This window comes from Emydura macquarii, unplaced genomic scaffold (genome assembly GCF_026122565.2).
Source record: "Emydura macquarii macquarii isolate MOO-44397 ecotype Brisbane River unplaced genomic scaffold, CSIRO-AGI_Emac_v2 contig_431, whole genome shotgun sequence".
Taxonomy (NCBI): domain Eukaryota; kingdom Metazoa; phylum Chordata; order Testudines; family Chelidae; genus Emydura; species Emydura macquarii.
Genome location: NW_027130568.1, coordinates 184,220 through 212,007, shown reverse-complemented (window position 1 = coordinate 212,007; position 27,788 = coordinate 184,220). Strand labels below are relative to the sequence as shown.

General features: G+C 41.1%; 1 protein-coding gene across 7 annotated transcripts in view; it reads right to left on the bottom strand.

Moving 5' to 3' along the window:
- The window catches only part of LDLRAD4 (low density lipoprotein receptor class A domain containing 4), a 314,887-nt gene that overhangs the window by 104,613 nt on the left and 182,486 nt on the right, over positions 1 to 27,788 (bottom strand). For 2 of the 7 annotated variants that reach the window (XM_067537470.1, XM_067537469.1), the window contains exon 2: positions 2,232 to 2,338. The exons of the other annotated variants lie outside the window; for them this stretch is intronic. The gene's annotated coding sequence lies outside the window, so the exon portion shown is untranslated. The remainder of the gene's footprint in view (positions 1 to 2,231; positions 2,339 to 27,788) is intronic. 7 annotated transcript variants of the gene reach the window in all.

Genomic DNA, 27,788 nt, shown 5'->3' with positions numbered 1-27,788 from the left:
GCAGAACCTACTACAGAAATAAAACATTTTGATAATGTGACATCTTTCTTCAATATTTCACCTCTATCAACTGCACTAGAAAGAAGTCTAGTGTTTCTTAATGGAAAACTCAAAGATCCATTTGGTTACAATGAAAGGTAGTAAAATTATCATGCATAGCATAATAGAATACTCATAAAGCTACCTAGTTACTAGGTACACTGAATTGGAGGCTACTTGTGTTGACTAATGGCCCTAAATCCCCAAGCTCTTTCAAATATGTTCAGTATATACTATGTTTCAACACGGTTCTATTGATTCTGCATCTCCCACTGCTGCGACTACCATAGCTCTACAAATTAGGTTCCAAGCTGACAGCACTGGAGACACATTGCTAAAGCTACAAGTCTGTCACAGAGGTTGCAGAAGTCACTGATTCCATGACTTTTGTGACTTTCACTGCTGCAGCGCCCCAGGACCAGCCACTCGGGTGGCCCGGTGTACAGGTGCACCGGCCACTGCTGGAGCGGCTGGAATGACCCTGTGGCAGCAGTCCTGGGGGGCAGACCCAGAAGCCACCAGAGAGTGGTTTCCAGGAACCTTGGATCAGTCAGCAGCCAGGGGCAGTCAGCCCCGCTGCCAGAGCATCAGCAACCTTGGAGCACCTAAGATTTAGTCAGGGGTATTTATAGTAAAAGTCATGGACAGGTCACAGGCCATGAATTTTTGTTTATTGCCAGCAACCTGTCCATGACTTTTACTAAAAATACTCATTACTACATCTTAGCTTACACATTGCTATGAAACTAAAAGAAAATGGCTGTTCTACTTTGGATGTCAAGTTTGATAGGTTCAGAAACTATGACATTTCTGGCTTAAAATAAAAAGGGAACAAGTACGCACTACGGTCATATTAAAATAGTACTAGGTAACCATGACATTATTTGAAAAACCTTCCGGTAAGTCATAATCCATCTCTCAGTTAAACAAAGATATAACTTCCTTCATCATCAACTATATATCACCAGCAGTATGTGAAACACTTTGCAGATGAGTATAAAGACACTCCTTTTAAAGTGTGTCAAGTTGGGCACCAAAAAGCATTAGTCACCTGATTCTGATTTTGCATCAATTTCACACTTGACTAATTCTGCTGACTTCAACTGGATTATTCCTGATTTATATTGGTGAGAGAGATCAGAATCAAGCCCAAATTCTTTAAAATATTTACTCATCTGGGTTGTTTTTCTCCCACATATATAATGTTACTAAAATATGTGTAATGAAATCATGTGTGATGTTTGTGAGCAAGATGTAGTTTTGTAACAAATTATCTGCTGTACATGTGTTTTCATGCATCTCGCCCCTATTTGAAAGAAAAAAATCTGTATAGGTCTGGAGGTTCATTTTCCTTCTGTGTTTAATACTGCAATGGCTGTCAGTTCTAGTCTTGCTTCTTGGCATATAAATATGAAAAACACACTTCACAAAGCAACTTGATAGATATCATCTTAGCAGCATGCATTATTTACTTCAGCTTTATGATCTCAACTCTGAAGCAGTCAAACTTTCTACAAGGACTTTTATAAGTACTGTATCATACAGAGCCTGTCTTTTTGTCTGTCAAAGTCTTCATGTACATATCATTTTTCACACATGGATAATCTCCTTTAAAACAGAGCAGTACTTCCAGGGAGCTTTTAATAATTACAGTCCATCTGTGTTTTCAGTATTTCATTCTGGGATAGCATTCTACCTGGAGTCTACAGGGAATAAACCTGAAATTCTCCAGGCAACTCTTCTTGAAAGGTCATTGTTGCTGCAAAACAGGCACTTTGCCATAACTTCACTCCTACAAGAGACTGCAAAAGACAAGCATTTACGTTCTCAGCTCTCCTCTTAGAGTAGTGAAATGATTATATATCTTGTTTTCAATTCCAAAACAATCTCCCTCATTTTCCACACGTTTTTTCCAGCCATTTTGAGTTCCAGATATCCAAGCTTCTCCCTTCCATCCTCTTGAATGGAAGGATGATCTTGTAGTTAAGGGCCTGGACTAGGGCTCAGGTGATCAGGGTTAATTTTCCAGTCCTTCCACGGAATTCATGTAGCCTACTCTTGCTCTGCCTCAGTTCCCCATCTGTAAAATGGAGAAACCACTCCCTCTTTCACACCATTTGTTTGCTTTTCACACTTAGACTATAAGGTCAGCATAGTAGGTGGTGTCTCTTACGACATATTTGTGCACTCACCCTGTGCCTTCCTAAATAGTCCTGAACCTGTTCTTTCAGCACTGAGAGCTGCTCATCTCTTCCCCCTTCTGTGCTGCCCAGTGCAGTAGTCTGGGAGCTCACCTTGTCTGTGAAGATAGAGGCAAAAAAAAAAGCATTGATTACTTCAGCTTTTTCCACATCATCTGTCAATAGGTTATCTCCCCCATTCAGTAAGGGGCCCACACTTTCCCTGACCTTTTTCTTGTTGCTAATATAACTGTAGAAACCCTTCTTGTTACCCTTCACGTCACTTGCTAGTTGCAACTCCAATTGTTCTTTCGCCTTCCTGATTTCACTGCATGCTCAAGCAGTATTTTCATATGCCTCCCTCGTCATCTGACCAAGCTTCCACCTCTTGTAAGCTTCCTTTTTGTGTTTAAGCTCACCGAAGACTTCTTTATTAAGCAAAGCTGGTTGTCTGCCATATTTGCTATTCTTTTTGCACATCAAGATGGTTTGTTCCTGTGCCCTCAATAAAGTTTCTTTAACATACAGTCAGCTCTCCTGGACTCCTTTCCCCCTCATATTAGCCGTCCAGGGGATTATGCCCATCAGTTCCCTGAGGGAGTCAAAGTCTGCTTTTCTAAAGTCCAGGGTCCATATCCTGCTGTTCTCATTTATTCCTTTTGTCAGCATCCTGAACTCTACCATCTCATGGTCACTGCTGCCCAGGTTACCATCTGCTTCTACTTCCCCTACCAATTCTTCCCTGCTTGTGAGCAGCAAGTCAAGAGGAGCATGGCACATAGTAGGTTCCTCCAGCATTTGCACCAAGAAGTTGTCTGCAACACTCTCCAAAAACTTCCTGGATTGTCTGTGCTCTGCTGTATTGCTCTCCCAGCAGATGTCAGGGTGATTGAAGTCCCCCATGATACCCAGGTCCTGTGATCTGGAAACTTCTATTAGTTGTCTGAAGAAAGCCTCGTCTAACTCATCCTTCTGGTCTGGTGGTCTATAACAGACTCCCACAACAATATCACCCTTGTTGCTCTCGTCTTTAAACTTAACCCAGAGACACTCAACAGGGTTTTCTCCAGTTTCATACTGGAGCTCTGAGCAATCATATTGTCCTCTTACATACAGTTCAATTCCTCCACCATTTCTCCCTGCCTGTCCTTCCTGAACAATTTAAACCCATCCATGACAGTGTTCCAGTTATGTGAGTTACCCCACCAAGTCTCAGTTATTCCAATCACATCATAGTTCCTTGACTGTGCCAGGACTTCCAATTCCTCGTACTTGTTTCCCAGGCTTCTTGCATTCATGAACAGGCACCTAAGATAACTAGATGATTCCCCTACTTTCTCAGTATGAGAAGTTCATGAGTTTGCATTCTGAGATAAAGAATTGGATTTCCTCCTTTGTTTTCTAAAACTTCAAGATTTGTGGGTTAATTTAGCCTTGGTAGGTGTACATCAGTTTTCGTGGAAATGACCAGAGACTCCAAATGTCAAGACATCACACGACTGTCAAGAAATTAATATATTCTATTTAAAAAGAATCATCTTTGTCAAGTCAAGGAAATACCTCTCTTGCATCTGGTTGTACTTGTCCTCTACCTTTCTGACAGCCCTATATTTCGTTTAATCAGAACCAGAGCATCTCTGTTCCTGGAGACTTGTATCTTTTATTTATTTATTTAACTGTTTTAAAATGCACCCACCTATCCTTAAGAACTTTTTTGTACTAACTGCAATCAATTTAACTATTGTTATCCTCCCTCAATGTATACCATGGCTTTTCCAGGAAGAAATTTGTTAATGTTGAAAAAATATCATAATCCTTGATTTCAGGGCATTAGATGAATGGGCACCTTGCAAAACATACATGGGGTCTGGCTAATTGCACAGAAATGTAATAAAAATAAAAGGGAAAAGATTACACTGAAAAATGAGAGACCAAAATACAGTTTTTAATGGAAAATTACAAAGCTGTCAACATACAGATTAATTTGGCAGAAGCTAAATATCATCTTGATCTATTTTTCTATAAAGAAGTACCTTATATAGGCTAAGGCAGAGCAAATGTGGGGAACAGGCTAGGAAGTTATTGTCAGCTCGGCATAAAACACACCAGGCCCACAGAAAGAGCACATTTAGATGACAGATCATTAGCTGAGACTGTTCATATAGCCAGTAACTCATGCAATTTTTTTTTCAAATTATACACATTTGATGGTGATAATTACTCAAATTTGCTAGCATATTTGCCAGGATGGACTTGACATAGCATCTATTACTAATGAAGAGCAAAAGCTTTTAGAAGATGGAAACCAGTGAGGCTATTAAGTCCTTAAATACTGGAAAAGTGCCAGATGATGAGGGGTTGCCATCCGAGTTCTATAAAGCCTATCAAGAACAGGTGGCTCCAATTTTATAGGCAGCATCTAAGGAAGTGGAGGAAAAGCAGATTTTTGCAATCAGTCTGAATCAAGCTGTCATTTCTTTGATAAACAGGGACCCACATGAAGGTGCTCAGATACCATGATGAGAATTGTGATACCATTGTGAGAATTATCTTCCAGTTTCACAGTACAAGTGAAGTTTAATATGTATGCCAAAATACAAAATAGCCTTAATACCATAATAAGTGCAAGTAAGGGAGTTGGTCCTGGTAAAAGGAAAGAAAACAAAAGAACTGTAAAAGCATGATTTCATTTGATATGGGAGGTGAGGGATTCACTGCATGTCATAGCCTGATGCTAGATAAGGAAAGGGCTCTTGAAAGGGTGGAGTGGAGTGATTTGTTCAATGTCCTCATCGCCTACAAATTTTAATCTAATTTTATTTATATGTTTTTATCTTCTTTACCCTAACACAGAAGAAACTGCTTTGTGAAATGATATCTGCTCCCCAACTTTCAAGGCATTAGACAAAATTTCTCACTGTTTCCTTTATTTATTTTGGCACTGGAGCTTCTGGCAACAGCAACTAGGAGAAAAAGCATGAATAAAAGCAACTAACATGAAAAATACAATCTATAAATCATTATATTATGCTTACAGAACGCTGCTGTTATCATTTTAATCATTTTAAAAGATCATTTTAATTGTGTTAGTAGCCAAGTTTTCTGAACTTGTGATTATAAAATTAACTTATCTAAGAATTCTACACCCATGAGTAACTGTGTCTGAATAGTCATTTCAGTGATAAGAACATAAGTCATAAAGAACAGTATCTAAATAGAAAATTGGAGGATGTGGTTGGTACGGGTTCATGTTACTCTGTGATTAACGACAAAGGAATAGATTCTCTGCAGTGAAGAATTTCTGGTTGGCACAGCTGAAGGGGAGACAGTTATAGCTCCCTGATTATCTGCCAGCTCTAGGTAGGTTTGAGCAACCTGGGGACTACTTTAACTTTTACCAGCTTACGACAGTCCCCAGCGTACCAGCTGAGAACAGCTGGAGTGCAATGCATTCTCTCTGCCTCCAACATGCCCCATAAGGCCTCCTATGCTAATGGCTGCTGGGAGGGTGGCAAGGGAGCTGACTGCCTTGGCTTTATACCTGTTGGGGATTCTCTCATGCCAAAGAAGTCCCTGACCAGCGGGTGGCCAGTTCTCACATCTTTTGTGCCACTCCAGGGGTACAAAGGAAGATAAGCAAGCTAAAAAAATCTGCCCCGTTACGTACATAAGCATCAGATAACATCAAGCCCCTACACTCACTACTAATCGCTTTGCTTAGAGATCACTGAAATGGTTGTTGCACTACAATTCGACTATTTATTCAGTAATCTACTGTTGCAACTGTCTGGAAATTACAAGAAACAGTTACAAAGAATAATCAAGGAATTAAAAATAAGATTATTGAAATCCAATATAACACAAGCAGAGCTGAGAGAAAAAGTTCAGAACAGGATCCAAAACCTTAAGGTTTTTGCATTTAAAAAAAAATAATTGTCCAATTTCATGAAAAATATATGAAGAGTCTTGATGAAAGAACTATTTTAGTGTGAAAGAGACCCATTTTCACTTTAAAATATTTTATATATTTCTCTTTTTAGACTAGTCTGGCTGAACTGAAGGCCTAGTTTGGTGGACAACAGGTTGTAGATGAACTGAAAAGATATTCTACTTTCTTTGTATTGCACCTTTAAATGCAGAAGCATCTCCCTTCCTGCTGGAGGGGCAGCTGCCATTTTGTGTTTCATTTTAGCTACACAATATCACATCATGAATTATGGTCCGTCTTCACTCCAATGGAAACTTTGGGCCATATCCTGACCCACAATACAGTCCCTTTGCAATGCTAGAAGAGGAATATTTTAAATAAACCACACCTATCTCACTGAGTCAGCAGAACTTCAGCATTTTTACAGAGGGTTTTAACATCAGCTAACATATAGGTCATCAGAAAAGCCCTGCCACTCTTACACTGTGTCTAGAAATGATTAAGTTAAATATTAATAAATGAAATTTGGAACAGTTTTATTGGTATTTTATCTTATAAGTATGTATGTGTATTTTCCTTGTTAATATATTTATCCTTTCCCTTGTCTTGAAAAGAAAAAATTCAAAACCATAAACATCAACAAATAACATCTGTCCTCACTGCTCTGAATGGCCTTCATAGATCTTCATAAATGGTTACATTTTTTAACGAAACCAAAACTGCAAACACATTTTATACTGTATAACATCTTAACATAAGGCATTCTATTCCCCAAATGCACAGTAAGGCCTCCCTAGCTCATCAACGAAGAGTGACTAATACAATATTACTGAAATCTTAATAGTGGCAAAAATTAATGTAAATGGAAACACACACAAGATATTTCACACACTTCTATTGGGATTGTTTACTTTTTAATGCTACCTTAAAACAAACAAGCCAACAAAACAAAAAACATCCACAGGAAATAAAACCTCAAAAAATCCTACATTGGAATAATGTTTAGATTCACATACAAGCAGGCAGAAGCAAAGAACTTCAGAGACAATGCTGAAATTATTTTCCCAATTCACTCCACTGTTTTTACTTTATACAGTCTATTTTTATGTATGCACATTCCCAGACAAAAATATGTACTTAACTGGAGTTAAGGTTGAGAGAACATATCAATAATTTAGAGTGAAAAAACATTACAAGAAAGTTGTTGTTATCCCCAAAACAACCTTTACAAACCCAGGGACTTCAGAGATAAGGTTAAATTTCAAAGTAATCAAAATATTTTCAGGCATGAAAATGCTGTAAGGAAACTAAACAACCTTAACTATGGGGTAGAGTGATGTCATAAATTGATAAAAAGAATAATTTATCTCCCTTTAAAAATCAAGAAGATAAACTATAAAATGCCTTAATCATAATTGTATGCTGCCACTAGAGGAGAATTAAGACTGTTGGATTTCTTATAGGTTTGGGATTAACTCTGATTTTCCTAGGTTTTTAAATCCCTATTGTAGGATAAATTTAATAATTTTTGTAATTTTTTACCCTTTAAATTAATTATATGTATTCTCAACCTTAATTCCAATTCAACATTTTTTTTGTCAAGCAATATACATACATATATACAAATTTCCATATATACGACCTTGTGATCTAGCAATCACTTCTAATCCTGGGAATTCACAAATGAAATATTCCCAAATGAAATATATCACCATCGGCCTATCTTTTAGAATGTTTTTTTCTATATATTCTAGTTTCATAGTACATTACTCATACTACAGGATCACCATGCAGGGGAATTTACTGTATCTTTGTTCATAGACAAATAATATATTTCAGTGCAAAGGAAAACTGCTGACTGCTGCTGCTGCAAAAATGAGCTGCAAATCAATTTCTTCTACACATATGATTCTGAAAGCCTTCACTGGTACTTGAAAAAAAATGGGATAGATTGACTATACTAGATTTAAAAAAAACAAACCAAAAACAAAATAAGGAATTAGAAATCACACATTCACAAGGTGACAGACACACATAATCAATTTACTTTCTAGTTACTCTGCAGTTCACAGAATTCTTGAGTGAGTAAATCACATTCAGCATCCTCAGAAGTAAAAAGATTTTTTTTTTGTGGAACAAGATAAGTCAAGGGAAATGGTAAGACAGGCAAAGCCAACTAGACTTAATAATCACAATTATAGATGATAACAGGGTTCAAAGAATTGTGCAATGCATTTTTGAAGTAGATACTGAATTCTATACATCAGTAATAATCAACAGGTAAATTGTCTCCTAAACTAAGACTATAATATCTGCCCATTTAGTCAACAGAAAGATTTTTAGAAATTTCCTTCCAATTGAGATTAAAAAACAGTTTGGAAATAAAAGCCTAAAAATGAGGCAATCTTCCCCAAATGCCATCTCCACTAAAAGAAAATCCATAGAATAGAAAGGTTTCGACTTATCTACTGTCACACCATCTTCGCTCTTGTATTTTACCCATCCTTAGTTTGCAAGCCAAATCTCTGCATGGTTTGATGCCTACAAGAATACAAAAGGAAGTCAGCTTCCCTTTACCTCCCTCAGAAGTCACAGCTATTACTGTCCTTTGGAAAACTACACTTGTCAGTATCAATGGACATTATTAATTGTTGGGTCAAGTGTACCCAGGCCATGATAGTTACCATAATGTTTGACACATGGTCAGTCGGGGTACGATGGGCAACAAGGCTATCTTTTTGGTTTCTCAGTTAGAGGCCCTATTTAAACTAGTGACTGTTCTTGGAGTGCCACCTTTAAAATATTTTATCATTAGAGTGTGTTAGGGATACTTAACATAGATTTAAACTAGCACTGTGAATGGAACCTGCATATCTTGCCCTAAAATTATTATTCTTTCCTGCCAGAGTTATCTTGCAGAAAAATAAGGATTTGATTAGACACAGGTAAATTATAGTCCTGCACTGGGCCTCCCTCAAGGTGGGATTCTTTTCCTTTCCCTCCTCAGAAAATAAAATAGTTAAGTTAAGGGAGGAACATATCCCACTAACTTTCCTGAAGGCACTTCATGTTCAAGATCCATTTAATCATTCCTCATACTTGTTGGTAGCAAGAGTTCTCACCTTGTTCCCATCAGCACTGAGGCCACACCATAATGGGAGGGGTGATGGGTCACTAGATTACACAGAGGAGTTGTGTGTGATATGCTTAGGTGGCATTACCTCTGTGTGATTTAGATACTGCTGTGATGAGCAAATGAAGAAGGGAAGACACTGAACATAAAAGCTTCCAACTTGTCCTAAAATAAATCATTTAACCTGCCCTGGAATTTCAGTAATAAGGATCATTCACATTTTTACTGCTTTGGCTGCTTTAATCATGCAAGCATATTACACCTTTGCGAGTATAGCTCTCTCTCTCTCCAACACCTCAACATTAGGCAATTTAGAAAGTCTTGTTCTTCAGCTTTGAGCAACAAGGTGTAAATTAAATCCTGTTCTGCTCCCATCCCTGGGGTGCTGAGACTTTCAGGAATCAAAATTGTTTTAACAAACTCAAGGAAAGCCCTCACAAAACAGAAACACTTGCAAGAGATATACACTTAGTATAATTTGAGACATTTGGGGCTATAGTATTTAGCATTTCTGCCCCATGGTTATGAAGTCTGCATCTTATCTCTATTCAGAGGTAGAATCCATTTTAGTTTTTCAGTCAAAACTGAAGAGATACTTATGTGATGCTGCTTTTTATTATGTTTGGCTTCTGATGTCCCTGTGGATTTTTTGTAAAGAGCTCTCTATACATATTTTATTATTATACTGAGCAGCATCACGGAAAGGACTCACAGGGACATATTCTTCACAAATAAACAGAATTTCTATGCAGAGACTGGGTAATTGCATGTCTAGACATCTAATTTAAATTTGAAAGTACTAATTTGTGCAAGCATGTATGGGTTGTGTGTGTATAAATGGGTACATAAGCTTTTTTAGAGTAAATGTTTTAGAAAAGATGCGGTCCTTAAAATACAAGCCATCACCTAGACAGCTGCTTGAATTACCTCATAGTATAACCTGGCACTTCAGAGTTGCTTCTACTATATAACCCTGCCAACCTGAGGTGTCAGAAGTTTTATACTGTCATATTTTTAAAACAACTACTTCAGGTTCAAATCTTCCCTTTGATCACTGTACAACAATAAAAAATCAGAAATTTTGGAAATCAGATTTCTGATGCAGTATGAGTATGGCTCTCTTATATCCTCTGTTCTATATTATATGTTTATCAGTTTTCATATCAGAATCAAAGAAAGCTCACATATAATCTACAGTTAAAAGCTCACGTATAGTCTATAGTTAAAACACAAGACTGGGAGGCAGGAGATGTGGGTTCTCACCTTGGCTCTTCCACAGATTTCCTGACAAACTATGGGCAAGGCCCCTAATCTCATTATGCCACAGTTTCTCCATTTGCAAGAAGAGGAAAAGGAGTGGAGGATAATAACAATTACTTTATCCAACAGCACTGCTGTGATGCCTAAATTAGAAATATTTGTAAATCACTTTAAGATCCTCAGATGGTGGAGATTACAAAAGTGCCAAATATTATTGGTTACATTTGTGACGGTCATAGGCTATGTCTACACTACAGAGTTTACAGCAGCACAGCAATACTGATGCAGCTGCATTGCTGTATGATTACTCGTATAGCCGCTCTATGTCAGTGAGTGAGAGAGCTCTCCCGTTGGCGTAATAAAACCACCTCCATGAGTGGGGGTAGCTATGTCAGCGGGAGAATGAGTTAATCAACCAGAGAGAAGGAAGAATAATGGTGGTGGGGTGAAAGGAAATGCTTTTTTTCCTACAGTCCCCCGCATGGTGGAGTGAGTTAAGGGCATCCAGTATGGGGGGGGGGGGAGGGGAGAGAAGAGAGAGAGACACGACACAAAGAGCCCCTAGCATGGAGGGAAGAAGGGAAAGGGGGAAAATGGGGAACAGACAGAGCCCCAGGCAAGTAGGGAATGAAGGCTCACAGAGAGCTTCTGCCATATATAGAGGGTGACTAGATGTCTGATTTTATAGGAACAGGCCGGACATGCAGGGCTTTGTCTTCTATAAGAGCTTATTGCCCCCACTCCCTGTCCCAATTTTTCACACTTGTTATCTGATCACTCTAGCCATGGTGGAGAATGGGTGACCCTGGTATGGGGGACAGGAGGAATGGGGGCACACAGAGCATCTGCCATGGCACGGTAAGGGAGGGCCCTAAAATGGGGATAGAAGGAGGGCCACACAGAGCCCAAGCATAGGGAGGAAGGTGGGAATGGGGGGAGGAAGAATAGGCATGCAGAACTCCTGGGAAGGAGGTAGACTGGGTGACCCTGATATGAGGAGAGTGGGGAAAAGAGTGGAAGTAAAGAGGGGAATGAGGGCACACACAGAGCCTCTGTCATGGGGAGAGAGGGGAAGGAATTGAGGAACCCTGTAATGGGGGAATGATGGAGTGCACAGAGCCTCTGTAGGGGTGTATTGAGGGAACATAGCATGTGGGGAAGGTGGTCACACATAAGCACCTGGCTAGAGGTGGAGGGGTAACAGAGGTGCACACTGAGCTGCTGGCACAGGAGAAAAATGCAGGGGCTGGTATGGGGGAATGTGGGACACACAAAACCCCTGGCAGGAAGGAGATTGGGCAGACTGCCGGGAGTTTCTGAAATAGAGGAGATGGGAAAGTGGAACTCAAGGAGTTTGTGAGGGAGTGGAGGAGCCCCTGGTGTGTGCAATAAGCTTGGCCTGCAGAAGCTATGAAGTGCGCACCCCCCATGTTATTATACCTGTTAAACCAGTCCTATTCAACAAATGTCATTCCAGTGGTTGTATATTTGTACTGTTATTCATGGAGAAAAGAGATTTACGCAGTCAAAAAATATGTGAAAAGCTTTTAGTCCATTAGTCGTTTTCAACTTCAAACTCTCTCTCTCCCATACTCACATGTGTGTGAACATTCACATACTCTTTACAATGTCCAGGACTTGGAAATCTAGACAATTTAAGCTTAACACAACATACAGCTCTTCTTCTTCTTCCCAAATACTGTACAATCCAGAAGCACTACCACCTGTAGCTGTTTCATTTTCAAGTTGATTTTAAACATAGTCTGTGATCATGGTCTTTTGGGAGTTCATTAAAGTCTTTTGCAAATGCTCACTGTTTGTGTTATTTTAACAGGTATAATCATGGATTGCATTTAAAAAAGAGAGAGAGAGAGAAAGGAAAAAAGCATATATTTTCATTAATAGGTTTCCATGAATTAAAAGGTTTATAATTATATAGAATATGTTCTTCTCATTACTTAATCTCCCTTTCAAGATCTGATCCTTTAATATTCATGTAGTTTAATCTCTTCTTAAATATTTGTTCCAGGTATACACGGTAAAGACTAATAAGAAAAACCAATGATACGTCAAAGTAACATCATGAATTTTAGTATTTCAAACAGTTCAGTAACAAAAAATAAAATCAACATTTGGGGCAAATCTTCAGCTTCACAAAGTAGCCAAGAAATTCCCTCCCATTCTTACAGGCAGCATGCACCTCTATAACTTGCTTGAAGGACAGCAATGGAACTACTGTCTGAGCAACCTTGCATTGCTACCACACAACCAGTACCTGCTGCTAATCAGAGGGCTCAAGTCCCCAGAGATGTCAATCCATCACCCTTCCTAAGCACTACGTTTTCTTAAAACTGAAGCCTTTTTTTAAAAAGGAAAAAAACAATTGTAAAAATGTTTTTAACTAGCAATAAAAATATTTTAATTTGCATTAGAATGAAATTTCACTGAAGATAGACATCAAGGGCTCAACTATATATTGTGAGCAAAACCCTACATTAGGATAATGCATTGGCATGAGAGACAGAAAGCCTCCCAGAGCTCCTGCATGGGCAGAGACTGTGTGCTCATTGCTACAACTCTTTGTGGGATGCAGTCTAACACCCCCGTACAGCCAGTGCATGAGGAGATGGAGCCATAACCCCTGCCATTGCCCCCACCCCTTTGGGGGCTTGAGGTACCCCCATCGGAGTATGACTGGAGAAGTCCCAGCATTCTCTTCTGTGCAGGTACTGGAATTCTGCTTATCCCTTTTACAGTTGCATGAAGCGGGGGCACTCCTTGCACACTCCCACACACAAAAGCATCTGAATCTGGTCCTATGTGTTTATAGACAAAGCTTGCAAAAGAAACATTAATCACAGGTTAAGTAACTCAGCTATTTTTTACTTCAATGTATACAGTAATTCATTCATTCATTAATTCAGCCTATTGTGTATTAGTTTAACACAGATTATTTTCCACACACTGACATCATATGCAACACTGGACATCAAAACGTTTAACATGTAATCATTACATTTATGGAAGAAGCAAGTGTTACAGCACTCAAGTATGATCTCTTAAAAATACATCCAGGAAACGTTTGAATTTTGTGCATCAGTGCCATGGTCCCAGAGAAGACATTTTATTTTAAAGTGAAAGTTAACACACAAAAAACATACAGAACTGACAAAGCCAGATTAAAGACACTCATGATAGCATATGACCCAAACTATTGACAGATGGATGAACAATAGCAGGCTAGAGAATTAAAGTTGCATGCATATCCATTACACAACTGTTGACAGTACCATTACAAAAGAAAAACATGCAAATTCTTCCCTTGATGCATGCAAATAAAACTGGATAGTCATTAGCTTTTAATCCCGTTTCAGGTAAAATAATTATGTGACAAGGGTCATAGGAAATGCAAAAGAATGGCAAGTAAAACTGAAGAACCATAAACCAAGAAAATGTACACAGTGATCATAATTCAATTTTTCAATCATCTGAAAGGAATTCAACCATTTAGATAAGATCCCCACAACACTTATTCAACAGGTTAGGAACCCAAGAACCCTTAGTAATATGCAGTAAGTGGAATAGTATGTTTCTGCCATCATGTTTAATACAGAAGGTGCCAAGGCTACCAGGCCATCTTGAAGCAAGTGGAAGCAGCTTGAATGAGGATGGAGCATTACATGCTGGAACACATCACACCTGTGTATTAGGAACCTGTCACACTTCCATTTTAGATCAGGATGGATATTCTCATGGCAAAAGTTGAGCCATGGGACACACTCTGGACACTTCTCACTTTAAAAAAGTATATTTGAATGAAAGCAAAATTACCTGTTGAAGAGGAAAGTTCTAGCTTATGGATTTCTACATTGAGTGTTGAGAATTATAATGAAAATTAAGCATGCGGCTGCAGTGGGAGAAGTTCTAGAAGATACCATCTTAGCTGCCATTGCCTGGTGAGCTGCCAGAGAGTAGCATGGAAGTTTTATTTTTGCATTGCATGTGACTGTCATAATAAAATTATATTTTCTGTCATGTAATAAGCAGCAATACATCTGTTTTTTCCTCAAATGAGCAAAAACTGTGATATCAAAGGGTAGATTATGTCCGGTTTCTGTTTCCTCTTGAGAAAAGATAGAGAGCTGTGTCATCAACACATGTGTTCATTTCATCTAATGACAACAGATTAGAAAATGCTATTTTATTTTAGAAATGAGCTACTTTATTCCCCCCGTTACTCATTCCTGCCTGCAAATATAATTATGGAGTTGACTCTTTTATGCTCATGTTTTAAGTTCCACCACCTCTCTCATCTGACACGCTAACTACCATACGCTTGGTTTCATAAGATAATTTAGAGTTGACCCCTTTACCTATCTGCCAGTTCTGACCATGGGCACCAAGATCCTATAATTTTTGGTGGTATCCTGGTCAGGGCACTGGGCCCACGCCACATGGGAGAGGGGTAGGGGAAAGGAGTGGAGCCAGGAGAGGGGAGTGACTGCCGAGTGGCGCTCCTTGGGGCCTGGAGCGGCTCCTGGCCAGGGCGCTGGGCCCACATGGAAGAGGGGCCAGCTTCCTCCAATGTTGGTGGAGCCCGGGCACCACGGGCCCATATAACTCACCGTCTATGGTTCTGACTGCATTAAAGGCTGTTAAATTAGAATTTTTAAACTCAATTATATATATACACACTGAATTTAGCTACAAATTATCATCCAGCAATGTCTCAATGTGTCTACTTGTCATCATGAAAATCTAATCTGACTTCTTGCATCTCTCACGACTTGAGTAAAACATCTGAAGTGTCCTCAAGTTCCTTTATCAAGTTGAATTGATCTCTGCATTCAGCATAGTATTCTCTTATCATATACTACTATAAAAAAAAAACAAAAAAATACCCCAAAGCTCAATGCCTTAGAATAAAGACATAAATGCACCAAAACAAATATAAAACCAAACTGATAGGTATTGTCATCTGGCTTAATGAATCACTGGAAAATGGAAATTTTATCTTCACTTGACCACAGAACAATGAAGTATATGAATAATACAGAATCTGATTATTCTGATTTGTATCTCTGGGGAAAAAAATCTTAGTGAGGAGATTCCCTCAGATACTTTGAAAAAAATACATGAGTCTAACTGAGACATACGTAATTGTGATCTATTGCAGTCCTATTTTCTTTCTGTGCTAAAAAAAAACAAAAAACAATCTCCATGAGTTCCCTCGATTAGGGCCAGGATTCAGACGTTTCTGCTAGTGGCACTGGTCTTACTTAATCTGTAATATTTGTTTCATGCTAGTCACAACTTCTGTCTGACAACTTCAATAGCCTGTCCTCTCCTGGTTCTGCTTGGTGTCATTGTTTGAAGAAATTTAATAAAAATAATTTTAAAATCCCATGAAATTAAAAACAAGGTGAAGGGTCTGGTTCTCCACTGCCTCATGTCATCCTTTACATCCGTGCAAGGGAAATGTAAAATAACACTAGATCAGAGTGGTAGCCTTATGCCCAACTCTGTACACGACTACTGTGACAGAATATACCCTTGTGTTCACACCCTACACACTATTGTATAATTTTTGTACAAAGTATGCCTTGTGAGGTATCATTTGAAAACTCATATTTGCTGATCACCACTGTCCTGATAAAATATGTGAGACAACATTGTATACGTAGTTATAAGTTACCCCTCTATGCTGTTATTAACACATGTTCCAAACCTCACAGCCCTGCACAACTGAGGCTGGCAAACAGGTCTGTACTAAACAAAGAAATGTATGCTTGCCTTAATTTGCATTTAAGCAGTAAACAGAGTCATCAAACAGGAAAGGAAACAAAAGAAACTCAAACGTGAGAAATAAAGCAGCAGGGAACATCCTTCCCCTGCCCAGCTGGAAATACTTTTCAAGAGAGGGACGGAAACTATACAAAGGATGGACAAACACCCCAAGGGACCCCTCTTTCTCCCTGCACCTAAAGCAACAAAGGAAGCCTTCGTTGGACTCTGGGAGAAGGGGTCCTGACCTGCAGGATATCATCAGTAAGACTGCTGAAAGCATGGTGAGAAACTTTTGCTGGAATCTGATATCGTTTATTAAGTTAGGTATTAGGAACATCTTATCTTTATTTTTCTTGTAACTATTTCTGACTTCTATGCCTCATTACTTGAACTCACTTAAAATCTCTCTTTGTAGCTAATAAATCCAGGTGTTTAAACTGAAGTATCTGGGAAACTCCATTTGGGGTAATAAGGTGTGTGCATATTATTCCTTTTAAAGAAATAACAAACTTAGCACAGGTCTGAACTACAGATCTATACTGGTATAACTACATGGCTCATGGGTGTGAAAAATCCACACCCCTGAGCAACCTAGTTATACTGACCTAAACCCCCATATAGACAGTGTTATATCAGTGGGAGAGCTTCTCCCATTGACATAGCTACTACCTCTTGGGGAGGTGGATTAACTACATAACTGGGGAAGCTCTCCCATCGGCATGATAGCACCTTCACTAGAGTGCTGCCGTAGCACTGTTCGTGAAGACAAGCCCTGTGTATAACTTGAATTGTCCAGGAGAGGAGTGGGCAGTACAGGACATACGTTTCTGAGGGAAAATCTAAGACTGGGAGTGTGTTGGTGTAACCCTGCAGTTATAACCAGGCTGGTAAGAGCCAGAGTGTAACCCAAGTGTGGCTGGAAGGCTGTTTGTGAGCAGCCCCAGTGGGAGCTAGTTCAGCAATGCAACATAAGGCACCCAAGGGCAAGGGGGATGACAGCTGCTCACTAGTCTGGATTATGTTCTGGTATGTCACAACTACACAAAGAGTAAGTCAATGGAGAATCAACGTTTTTCTTGTTTTCACTGAAAGATGTAGCCTGGATTCTCTAGCCAATTTCTGGCTCCTTTGTGCCACTCCTGAGGCGGAAGCAGAGTGCTACTTACCAGAAGAAAATTCCCTTACTGAAGGGGAACGTGCTGGTGGTGCAGATGTGCTCTCTTTGGGCCCGGTGTCTCTAACAGCCTCATGACCCTTTTGGCACAGGGAGAAGTTCAGGGACCTGCTTTCACAGAATCTATAACAGTATCTGGTCTAAAGAAGGGAACAAGTTATCTTATCACTTGCTTGGTTAGCAGGGTTGAGAGGGGTAAAGGCAAATGTATGCCAATTGTTGGCAGGATGGAAGGTGGAGAATGTATGCCTTCTTGGGTCATTTCTCCATTAGGGTATTTCTTGCCCCTTTTTCAGCAATGGTACATGCTGAAGTATAGACCCATTTTCACTGCTGAAAAATGGGTAAGAAATTTCCCAGTGGAGAAGTACCATCCATATGCTGACTGTTTTAGATTTCTAAATCCCAAAGAGAGAGATGAAGAACAAAGGGCTCGATGTTACTGTGACTACACTGCACTGAGCTCACATAACTTACATCATCTTCATTAGACAAATAATGAATCCAAATGAGGAAAAATGTAGAGGTGGTCAGCTTTGTATTGTTATGAAATGAAAATATATTTCCTACATTGTACACCTGCATTGTACACATTTGTTATTTACCAGACAAAGTTACCAGTGGTCTAGGGGATGAGGAGTCATGGCTCCTAAGTACACCAGTGAATCACTAGGAGATCTTTGGCAAGTCACTTGGGGCAAAAGTTCTGTCTTTGGTTTACTGAGTCATGGAGAGAGGAAAATAGAGTAGCCAAGCAGAGAGCTCCTGAGCAATTCTGTCTTCTCAGGGCAAAATGATTCAGGGGTGCCTGAGACAGCAGCATGCTCAACAATGCTCCTTACTGTTGCTCTTACCTGTCTCAAGGTGTATTATGAGGCTTAATTATTTAAGGGTTGCAAAGTACTTTGAGATCATCAAATACTATACAAGTGCAAACTATTATGCTATGCTATGAGTCTAATCCTGGCGAAGAATCATAAGATTTGTCAACCAAGAACAAAGCTAAAGAAATTATCAGTGGCAGCCAATTAAAGTTTTCAGAAAGTAATCCTCATCTACATTCAAAAAACAAAATTTCCTTTTTATAGTACCATCCTCCTTGCATTTATATCTACCTTCCTCATTAATCTATTTTCACCTAATTGGCACTGATACTTGCAGAGAGAGAGAGAGAGAGGAGAGAGACAGACAGACAGACAGACAGACAGACACACACACACTTTACTTTTCTTCCTTCTGTTCATCTTGACCTTTCTGATTTGAATCAGCATTTATACTTGTCCACCTGTCTGGAAAATCTTCCCTGCAATGTGCCCTTCAAGATGAAAAACAGTTTGATAATGCATAGTGACAAACCTTGCAGAGAGAGAGAGAGAAAGAGAGAGAGAGAGCGCGCAAGAGAGAGAAAGCGCTAAGGGAAATCGCTTCCAACCAGGATCTGCTGCTGCACAGCTAATCAGGCAGGTATTCAGTTGTTCACTCCTGCAGACTTGCTTAGCATAGAAATAGGCTGTCTGCCCAGGAAGATGAGGTAATGTCTAGGTTTAATGCCAATCTCTCTAACTGGCAGGACACGTCGGGTAAATATTTCTCCTGCAGGAGACCACATTAATTTGATTCTGCTACCAGTTTTATTATTGTTATTATTTTCATCCATAGGAATACTTGGGAGGCATACCTGCTAAGGCTGAGGATGTGGGAGGCAGGAAGATTTCTCATACGAGGTAATGGGGTCAGGTAGACCTCTGCAAATTTCCTTCTGCATGATAACTGCAGTATTGACCTCCTCCTTCAATTTCTCTCCCCATTACTCAGCAGAAGCTCCTCCACTATATTCCCTCACTTCATCTATTATTGTAGGGTTGGGCTCCTCTATCCCTATATGTCATCTTCCCTACTCCAATACTGTAGTATGGGGCAGTCACTAAACTTCCATCACTACTTGTATTTAATCCCCTCACTCCCATTATTGCAGCACTAGGAAATTCCTTTCACCTCATTATGGCAGTATTGGGGCCCTCCTTAATGTCTTCCCTTGCGCGTGGGCATGCACACACACATACACATAACACAGCCCCAGTAGCCTCCCTACTCTCCTCCAGAAACAACAGATCCAGGGCAAGAGATCTTTTTTCAGAAAACACTGCTAAACAGGAAGGAAAAAGGCTTTTTTTATGTCCAAGCTCTTCTGTCTTCAAACTTGTCACAATACGACAGACACATGCAGAGCAGAGTGTGGAAGAGCCAAAGAGATGGCACAAATGAGAAGTGGGCTTGTCCACCTAGCAGCTTCAGGAACACTGCAGGAGCTACAAAATTCAGGAGATGCATTAAGGAAGTCAGGAGTATGGGAGTGTAGATAATACCAGGAGACAAATTAAACAACTGTCAGAATATTGAAGTCTGAATTCTTCTGTGACACAGCTGGCCCATAACTGTCAAACCTGCTCCAGGAGAGAGAGGGGCATGGTCTTGTCATCCGAACACAGGACTGGGAGCCACGATCTCCTAAATTCTGATCCTGATTCCTGGACTGACTCCCTCTATGGCTTTGGCCAAGTCACAATCTCGATGCCTCAATCTCCCATCAGTGAAATGGGAATAACGTACACTTGTTATCTCACAGGAGTGTTGAGAATTAATGTTTGCAAATAGCTTTGAAGATGAAAAGTGTAAAGTATTAATATGATGACTGAGGGGAGTTAGACCTTTTTAAAAACATAAAATTGCTGCTGAATTTACTATATATCACCACATATACAAAAAGGCTTTCTCCTTAAAACAAAAAAGACCCCTCTGCCAAATTGTTAATTGTCTATTTTGGATCATCTCTTTTGCAGCTTTTACAGCTTGCTTGGCAATATGAAGCTGATGCACACTGACCCCTGTAACAGGTGCCTATTGACAACTTTACAGGGGTAGGGACATTAGTAAAGATTTGTTTTGAAGATACCACCTTATAATGACATTTAAATGAATACTCAATGTTGGTTTTACTCAGTATTAAATTACTGAGGCTACAAACTGCTTTTGGCTCTAATTTTGTTTTGGTTTTTTTCTTTGCTTAGTCAGCCCCTGCAGAAGCAGAAATTATGAGTCATGCCCCATCACCTAAAAACTATCCATCTTCATTTATTTTAGTCTTTGCATATTATACACACAAACATATTACATCTGATCCTACATGTATATGTGGGATGAAATACTGAGTCACTTGTTACATTCAAAAGTCAGAACTAATCTGCTTTGCATTGAAAGTGACAATATGATTAACATCTTTCCTAACAAACCAATGCATATGGAAAAGAAATAGGAATAAAAGGATTGTTCCTCTTCCCACTATTCACCTCTCAAAGCACAATATACAGATTTTAAACTATAGTGCAGCTTTAAAGAGGGGGAGTTTATATTTGAATCTTTTTTTACTCCGATTCTAATAGATATGTGAATATATTGTATGTCCAAAAATCTGCCAGCATGTACCTCTATGCTGTGAGGCACTATATACTCATGTAGCTAAGATGGAACTTAAGCTCTTGGACATATATTTTTCCTGCTTGAGTTGAAATTAGGCTCTCCTTAAATTGAGGCTTTCCATTTGGTTCTCCCAGTACCAATCCAGTTGAAAAAATTATCGCATATTTTGATGTTGCCAGATTTCATATTTTAGATATAATACTGCACTCCTGAAAGCACGGTACTACATTCCACTGGGTTCAGCCACAACTACTGTAGGGCTGGGATGATACAGGCATATGCACCTGGTTACATTCATGCACTTCAGTCATGACTTGTGCTAATCCTCTCCTTTGCAGGGAAATGAAGAGAGACTGTCATCTTCCTTGAGGGGGAGGAAAAAAGGGACCCCGGAGCTGCTTCCAGTCAATTCTTGTGGCAAGCATTGCAGTTGCAGGTCCCTACTGAATCAGAGTCCTTCCATATGCCTCTGTATCTGGTATAGTCCATGCCAAAGGAATCTGACTGAGGCAGAAAAAGAACCAGAGACCTCGGAAATGGGATCTTACTTGGCAGAAATCCTGCAAACTGTTTAGTCTGGCAATGTCAGGGACTGTTGGTCTTGAACCCTGGTCCACAGGGCTTTTCGGAGCCAGTAAGTTCTGACCTGTTACCCAGTGACCTGCTAACACTTGCCAGAATTAGAAGCTGAACTCCAACCAAAGACTCCAGTCCCAGCATCTGATTGGCAGGGTCCTGATTTCTGGCATTTAACCCAGGCACGGGAACAGGTTGTTGTCCATACAACTGTTTCCCCTGCTTAAAATCGCTTCCTGGCATTACCTGCGCCTACTGCCTGACTCTGACTTCCTGGTAACCTGGCGCCTGCCTGTCTTCTGACACCTCACTCTCGTTCTGCCCCCTGGAATATCTCAGAGTCTGATCTCCTGGTATCGGATCTGGCCAGTTTCCGACGCCCACTCTGTCTACCCGATCAGACTGCCCACGTCCTGGTCATGACAGTTTACATGGCTCACAGGCCACAGGAGTGGGCACGGTGCCTGCAGAATGGACCTGGCTAACCATTCAGGAGCACTGGATATGCTTAAGTGGGCCACCCGCCTTCAGGTGGACAACCACGCCCTGCAGGCCCAGGCTGTCCAGATAACCTCCAAGAACAAGCTATTACAGGAGCAAGTCAGAACTCAATGCTGAAAATGCCACTCTCCAGACATGGCACATGCAGCCCTGCTTCCCAATACACCTGCCAGAACAGTTTGCTGGTAACTGCCGGCAATTCTGAGTTTTTGTAACTAATGTCGCCTCTTGTTCATGACACATCCTTAGTCCTACACTACCGATCATGCATAGGTGAGCCTGGTTATCAGCCTGCTGTCCAGGGAAGCATTAGACTGGGCCTCCCTAGTCTTGGAGTACGACAGCCCAGCACTGTCAAACTGGGAGGTCTTCTTCCAAGCCATGTCAGTGCTATTTGACAATTCAAAGAAGGATCACATATGTACGGGACTGTATCTATGTTCCCCAGGACCCACAAGAGCTGCAATCCTGCAACATGCCACAACTTTCCCCAAACAGAACACTTGGTGCTCTTTAAAACCCAACCATTAATATCCCGCTCCTTTTGGTGGCCCCAGATGTGCCCTCTGCTACAGTCATTCACTGCCACCTGTGATGTTTGTGCCTGTGCTAAGAGACCAGGGCACAAGCCCTGCGGCCTCCTCCAGGCCTTGGACACCATAGACTTCATAGTAGAATTACCTGAGTCCAACAAATTTTAAATAATTTTGGCGGTAGTGGACCACTTTACCAAATGGCCCAGTTCATCCCCTGCACAGGCCTTCCCTCTGCTGAAGAAACAGCCCAGCTATGAATTAGCCATGTAGATACATGCCTTCTGGAGTGCATCACCTCCAATCGGGGATCTCAGTTCATGGTCCGGTTCTGGCGCAAGTCCATGTATCTACTAGAGGTATGCATGTCTTTCCTCTGCTTACCATGTCCAATCCAATGGCTAAACAGAAAGGGTCAACCAAAATTCTCAAGTAGTATCTGCAACACTACATCCATCATCACCAGATGATTGGTCCTCACTTCTACCTTGTGCAGAGTTTGTATACAACAACACAGACCATGTGTCTAAAGGTCATTTGGGTACCACCCGATGCCAATTACCCACATCCTCTCCCAACCCAGCTGCCTCTGACCTAATGCAGTGGATTTGTCAGCCCCAGGAAGAAGTGAAGGATCACCTGGAAAAAGCAAGAGCCAACTATAAATTGTACGCAGGCTAGCATTGACACCAAGGACCCATCTACTCAATGGGACAAAAGTTATGGCTCTCCATGGATCATCTCCACACAGACAGACCTGCCACAAGCTGATGATTCAACTGGTGTCTCATGTATCACTTTTGAAACCTTACATGGAAACCCTTTCCCTCACAGGACCCAGCCACTTCCTTCACCAGCATAGGTACAAGACCACAAGAAACACGTTTCAAGAGATCCTGGAGTTTAAACATAAACAGGGCAGGAGGCTCTGGTGTCTTATTGGGAGGGGTATGGTCCTGAGGAGTGGTCCTGAGAGCTGGTGGAAAATATACATGTCCCTACATTTGTACAAACATTCCATAAGAATCACCCTAAAATGTGGTCCCGCCATGAGGGTGCCCCTGGGGGAAGGAGTGATGTCAGGGACCCTGGGTCTCAAGCTCTGGTCCCCAGGGCTCTTAGGAGCCCGTAAGCTCCACCCAGTGACATGCTAGCAGTTGCCAAAACTAGAAGCTGAACTCCAGCAGAGCACTCCAGTCCTTGCAGAACTCTGGGGGGTCCTTATTGGTATCTTGCTTGTATTTAAACTTAGCACAGGAACAGAAAGCTGTCCATGCAACTGCCTGCCTCTTGACAGTGGACGCTCCATTTTCCCTCTAGCCTGTCTTGGACTCGGACCTCCTGGTAACCTGACCATGCCTGCCTCCTGTCATCTGACTCAGCCTGCCCTCTGGCATATCTCAGACTCTGACCTGGGCTGGCTCCCAACTCCATTAGGTCCCAACTGACCATTAGGTCAGACTGGCCATATCCCAGTCTTGACAGACAAGTTGGAATGCGCAGAAAGGAGCCTATTAACCCAGAGTTTGGAATGGGCAAGAGCAGAAACAATTTACAGATGTGACAGAATATACCCTCGTGTTCACATCCTACACACTATTGTAATAATGTTTGTATAATGTATGCCTTGTAAGGTATCATTTGAAAACTCATAATTTGCTGGTCAGCATTGTCCTGATAAAATATGTGTGGCAACACTGTGAAGTTATAAGATTCCCTTGTGTGGTGTTGTTAATACATGTTCCAAACTCCACAGGCTTGTCCAAACAGAAGTTGGCTAAAAGGTCTGTCCTAAACAAAGGAATGTGTGCTTGCTTTAATTTGCATTTGGGCCGTAAACGGAGATATCAAGCAGGGAAGGAAAACAAAGGACGTTCAAACAGGTGAAAAAAGCCCAGCAAGCAATATCCTTCCACATAGGTGCTTTGTCTCCTAAGTCTCAGCTTGAAATGTTTTCAAGAGGACTGAAACTATAAAAAGGAGGGACAAACACCCCAAGACATCCCCTCTCTCACTCCCTGCCCATCGCATTCACTGTACCTGAAGAGACAAAGGAAGCAGCCATTGGACTTTATGGTCAGTAAGACTGCTGAAAGCATGTGGTGAGAAACCTTTGCTTTGAATCTAATGTAGTTTGTTAAGTTAGGCATCAGTAAGCATTTTATCTTTATTTTTCTTGTAACCATTTCTGACTTTTGTGCCTCATTATTTATATTCCCTTAAAATCTACTCTTTGTTGTTAATAAACTTGTTTAATTGTTTTATCTAATCCAGTGTGTTCAAGTAGAAGTGTCTGGATAACTCCATTTGGGGTAATAAGTTATGTGCATGTTATTCCCTTAAAGCAGTGGTTTTCAACCTAAACATTTTTGAATGGAGGTGGACCCCTTTGGAAATCTTAGACATAGTCTGCAGATCCCCAAGGGTCTGCGAACCACAGGTTGAAAACTACTGTTCTATGGCAATGACAACCTTTCACGGACCCCTTAGACATAGTCTGATGACTCCCAGGGGTCCATGGACCACAGGTTGAAAACCACTGCCTTAAAGGAATAACAGACTCAATATATTTGTACTGTCCAGGAGAGGGCTGGGTAGTACAGGACATATATTTCTGGAGAAAAATCAAGGACTGGGAGTGTGTTGGGGATCACCTTGTGATGGTCTTTAAGGCTGTTAAAAGCCAAGGAGTAGCTGGGGTTGCAGCACACACTGGGAGTGACATACCTGCTATAGGCTGTTTGTCAGCAGTCCAGATTGGTGGCCACAGTACCAAGGCATTGTAAAGGGCACCCAGATCACAGGGCAGGGGTTACACAACTACTCATTAGTCTGGATTGTACCCTGGTATGTCACAACAAGTAAGAAAATAACTACCCCTATTGTGAATAAAAAGAGGCTACGGTGAAGCCAACACAGGGTTATAAAGGCAAACAAAAAGGTTTTATCACCTGCTAATACTTGAGCCACCAGGTTGATATCATCAGCAATTAAAGCCAAGAGAATCAACGCTGCTCCTTACACTGCTTCAGATATCAAGTGAAGTCTTCTGATGCTGCAAGGGCAATTTGGGTCATGGCAGGTAAAAATGAAACAACTCTGATCTGGCAGGAAAGACATGGAAATGATTTTTCCAATATTTTGCAGTAAAAAAATGTTTTTGTTTCTATTACTAAGCTGAAGTTGCCTGTACACAAGGTGATAATGGCCCCCAAGAGGGTGGCGATTGCTGGATCACAACACACCATGCCAACAACACACCTCCATACACACTTCATACACACCATCCCAATGTGCAGAAGGAATAGCAAATATGTCAAGCAACCAGCTTGGCTTAACAAAGCCTGACTTAGGTGAGCTTAAACACAAAAAGGAGGCATACAAGAAGTGGAAGCTTGGTCAGATGACTAGGAAGGAGTATAAATCTGCTAACATGAAAAGGAACAAGAAGGGTTTCTACAGGTATGTTACGAACAAGAGGAAGATTAGGGAAAGTGTGGGACCCTTACAGAATGGGGGAGGCAACCTAGTGACAGAGGATGTGGAGAAAGCTGAGGTACTCAATGCCTTTTTTGCCTCTGTCTTCACAGACCAGGTCAGCTCCCAGACTACTGCACTGGGGCTGCACAGAATGGGGAAGAGGTGAACATCCCTCAGTGCTAAAAGAACAGGTTCAGGACTATTTAGAAAGGCTGGACATATACAATCCATGGGGCTGGATACAATGCATCCGAGGGTGCTGAGGAAGTTGGCTGCTATGATTGCAGAACCACTGGCCATTATCTCTGAAAACTCATGGCGACTGGGAGAGGTCCTGGATGATTGGAAAAATGCAAATATAGTGCCCATCTTCTAAAAAGGGAAGAAGGAGGAACCAGGGAACCACAGACCAGTCAGCCTCACCTCACTCCCCACAAAAATCATGGAGTAGTTCCTCAAGGAATCCATTTTAAGGCACTTGGAAGAGAGGAAGGTGATCAGGAACAGTCAGCATGGATTCACCAAGGACAAGTCATGCCTGACCAACCTGATTGCCTTCTATGATGAGATGACTGGCTCTATGGATGTGGGGAAAGCAGTGGATGTGATATACCTTGATTTTAGCAAAGCTTTTGGATATGGTCTCCCACAGTATTCTTATCAGCAAGTTAAATAATTATGGGTTGGATGAATGGACTATAAGATGAATAGAAAACTGGCTAGATCGTTGGGCTCAATGGGTAGTGATCACTGGCTTGATGTATAGCTGGCAGCTGGTATCAAGTGGAGTGCCCCAGGGGTCGGTGTTGGGGCCAATTTTGTTCAACATCTTCATTAATGATCTGGAGGATGGAGTGGATTGCACCCTCAGCAAGTTTGCAGATAACACTAAACTGGAGGGAGTGGTAGATATGCTGGAGGGAAGGGATAGGATATAGAGTGACCTAGACAGATTAGGGGATTGAGCCAAAAGAAATCTGATGAGGTTCAACAAGGACAAGTGCAGAGGCCTGCACTTAGGACGGAAGAATCCCATGCACTGCTACAGACTGGGGACTGACTGTCTAGGCACAAGTTCTGCAGAAAAGGACCTGGGGGTTACAGTGGACAAGGAACTGGGTACAAGTTAACAGTGTGCCCTTATTGCCAAGAAGACTAACGGCATATTGGGATGTATTAATAGCAGCATTGTCAGCAGATCGAGGGAAGTGATTATTTCCCTCTATTCGGCACTGGTGAGGCCTCATTTGGAGTATTGTGTTCAGTTTTGGGCCCCCCACTACAGAAAGGATGTGGACAAATTGGAAAGAATCCAGTGGAGGACAACAAAAATGATTAGGGGGCTGGAGCACAAGATTTATGAGGAAAGGCTGAGGGAACTAGGCTTGTTTAGTCTGCAGAAGAGAAGAATGAGGGGGGATTTGATAGCAGCCTTTAACTACCTGAAAGGGGGTTCCAGGGAGGATGAAGCTAGGTTGTTCTGATTGGTAGAAGATATCGGAACTAGGAGCAATGGTCAAGTTGCAGTGGGGGAGTTCTAGGTTAGATATTAAGAAAAGCTTTTTCACTAGGAGGGTGGTGAAGCACCGGAATGGGTTACCTAGGGAGGTGGTGGAATCTCCATTCTTATAGGTTTTTAAGGTACGTCTTGACAAAGCCCTGGCTGGGATAATTTAGTTGGGGTTGGTCCTGCTTTGAGCAGGGAGCTGGGACTAGATGA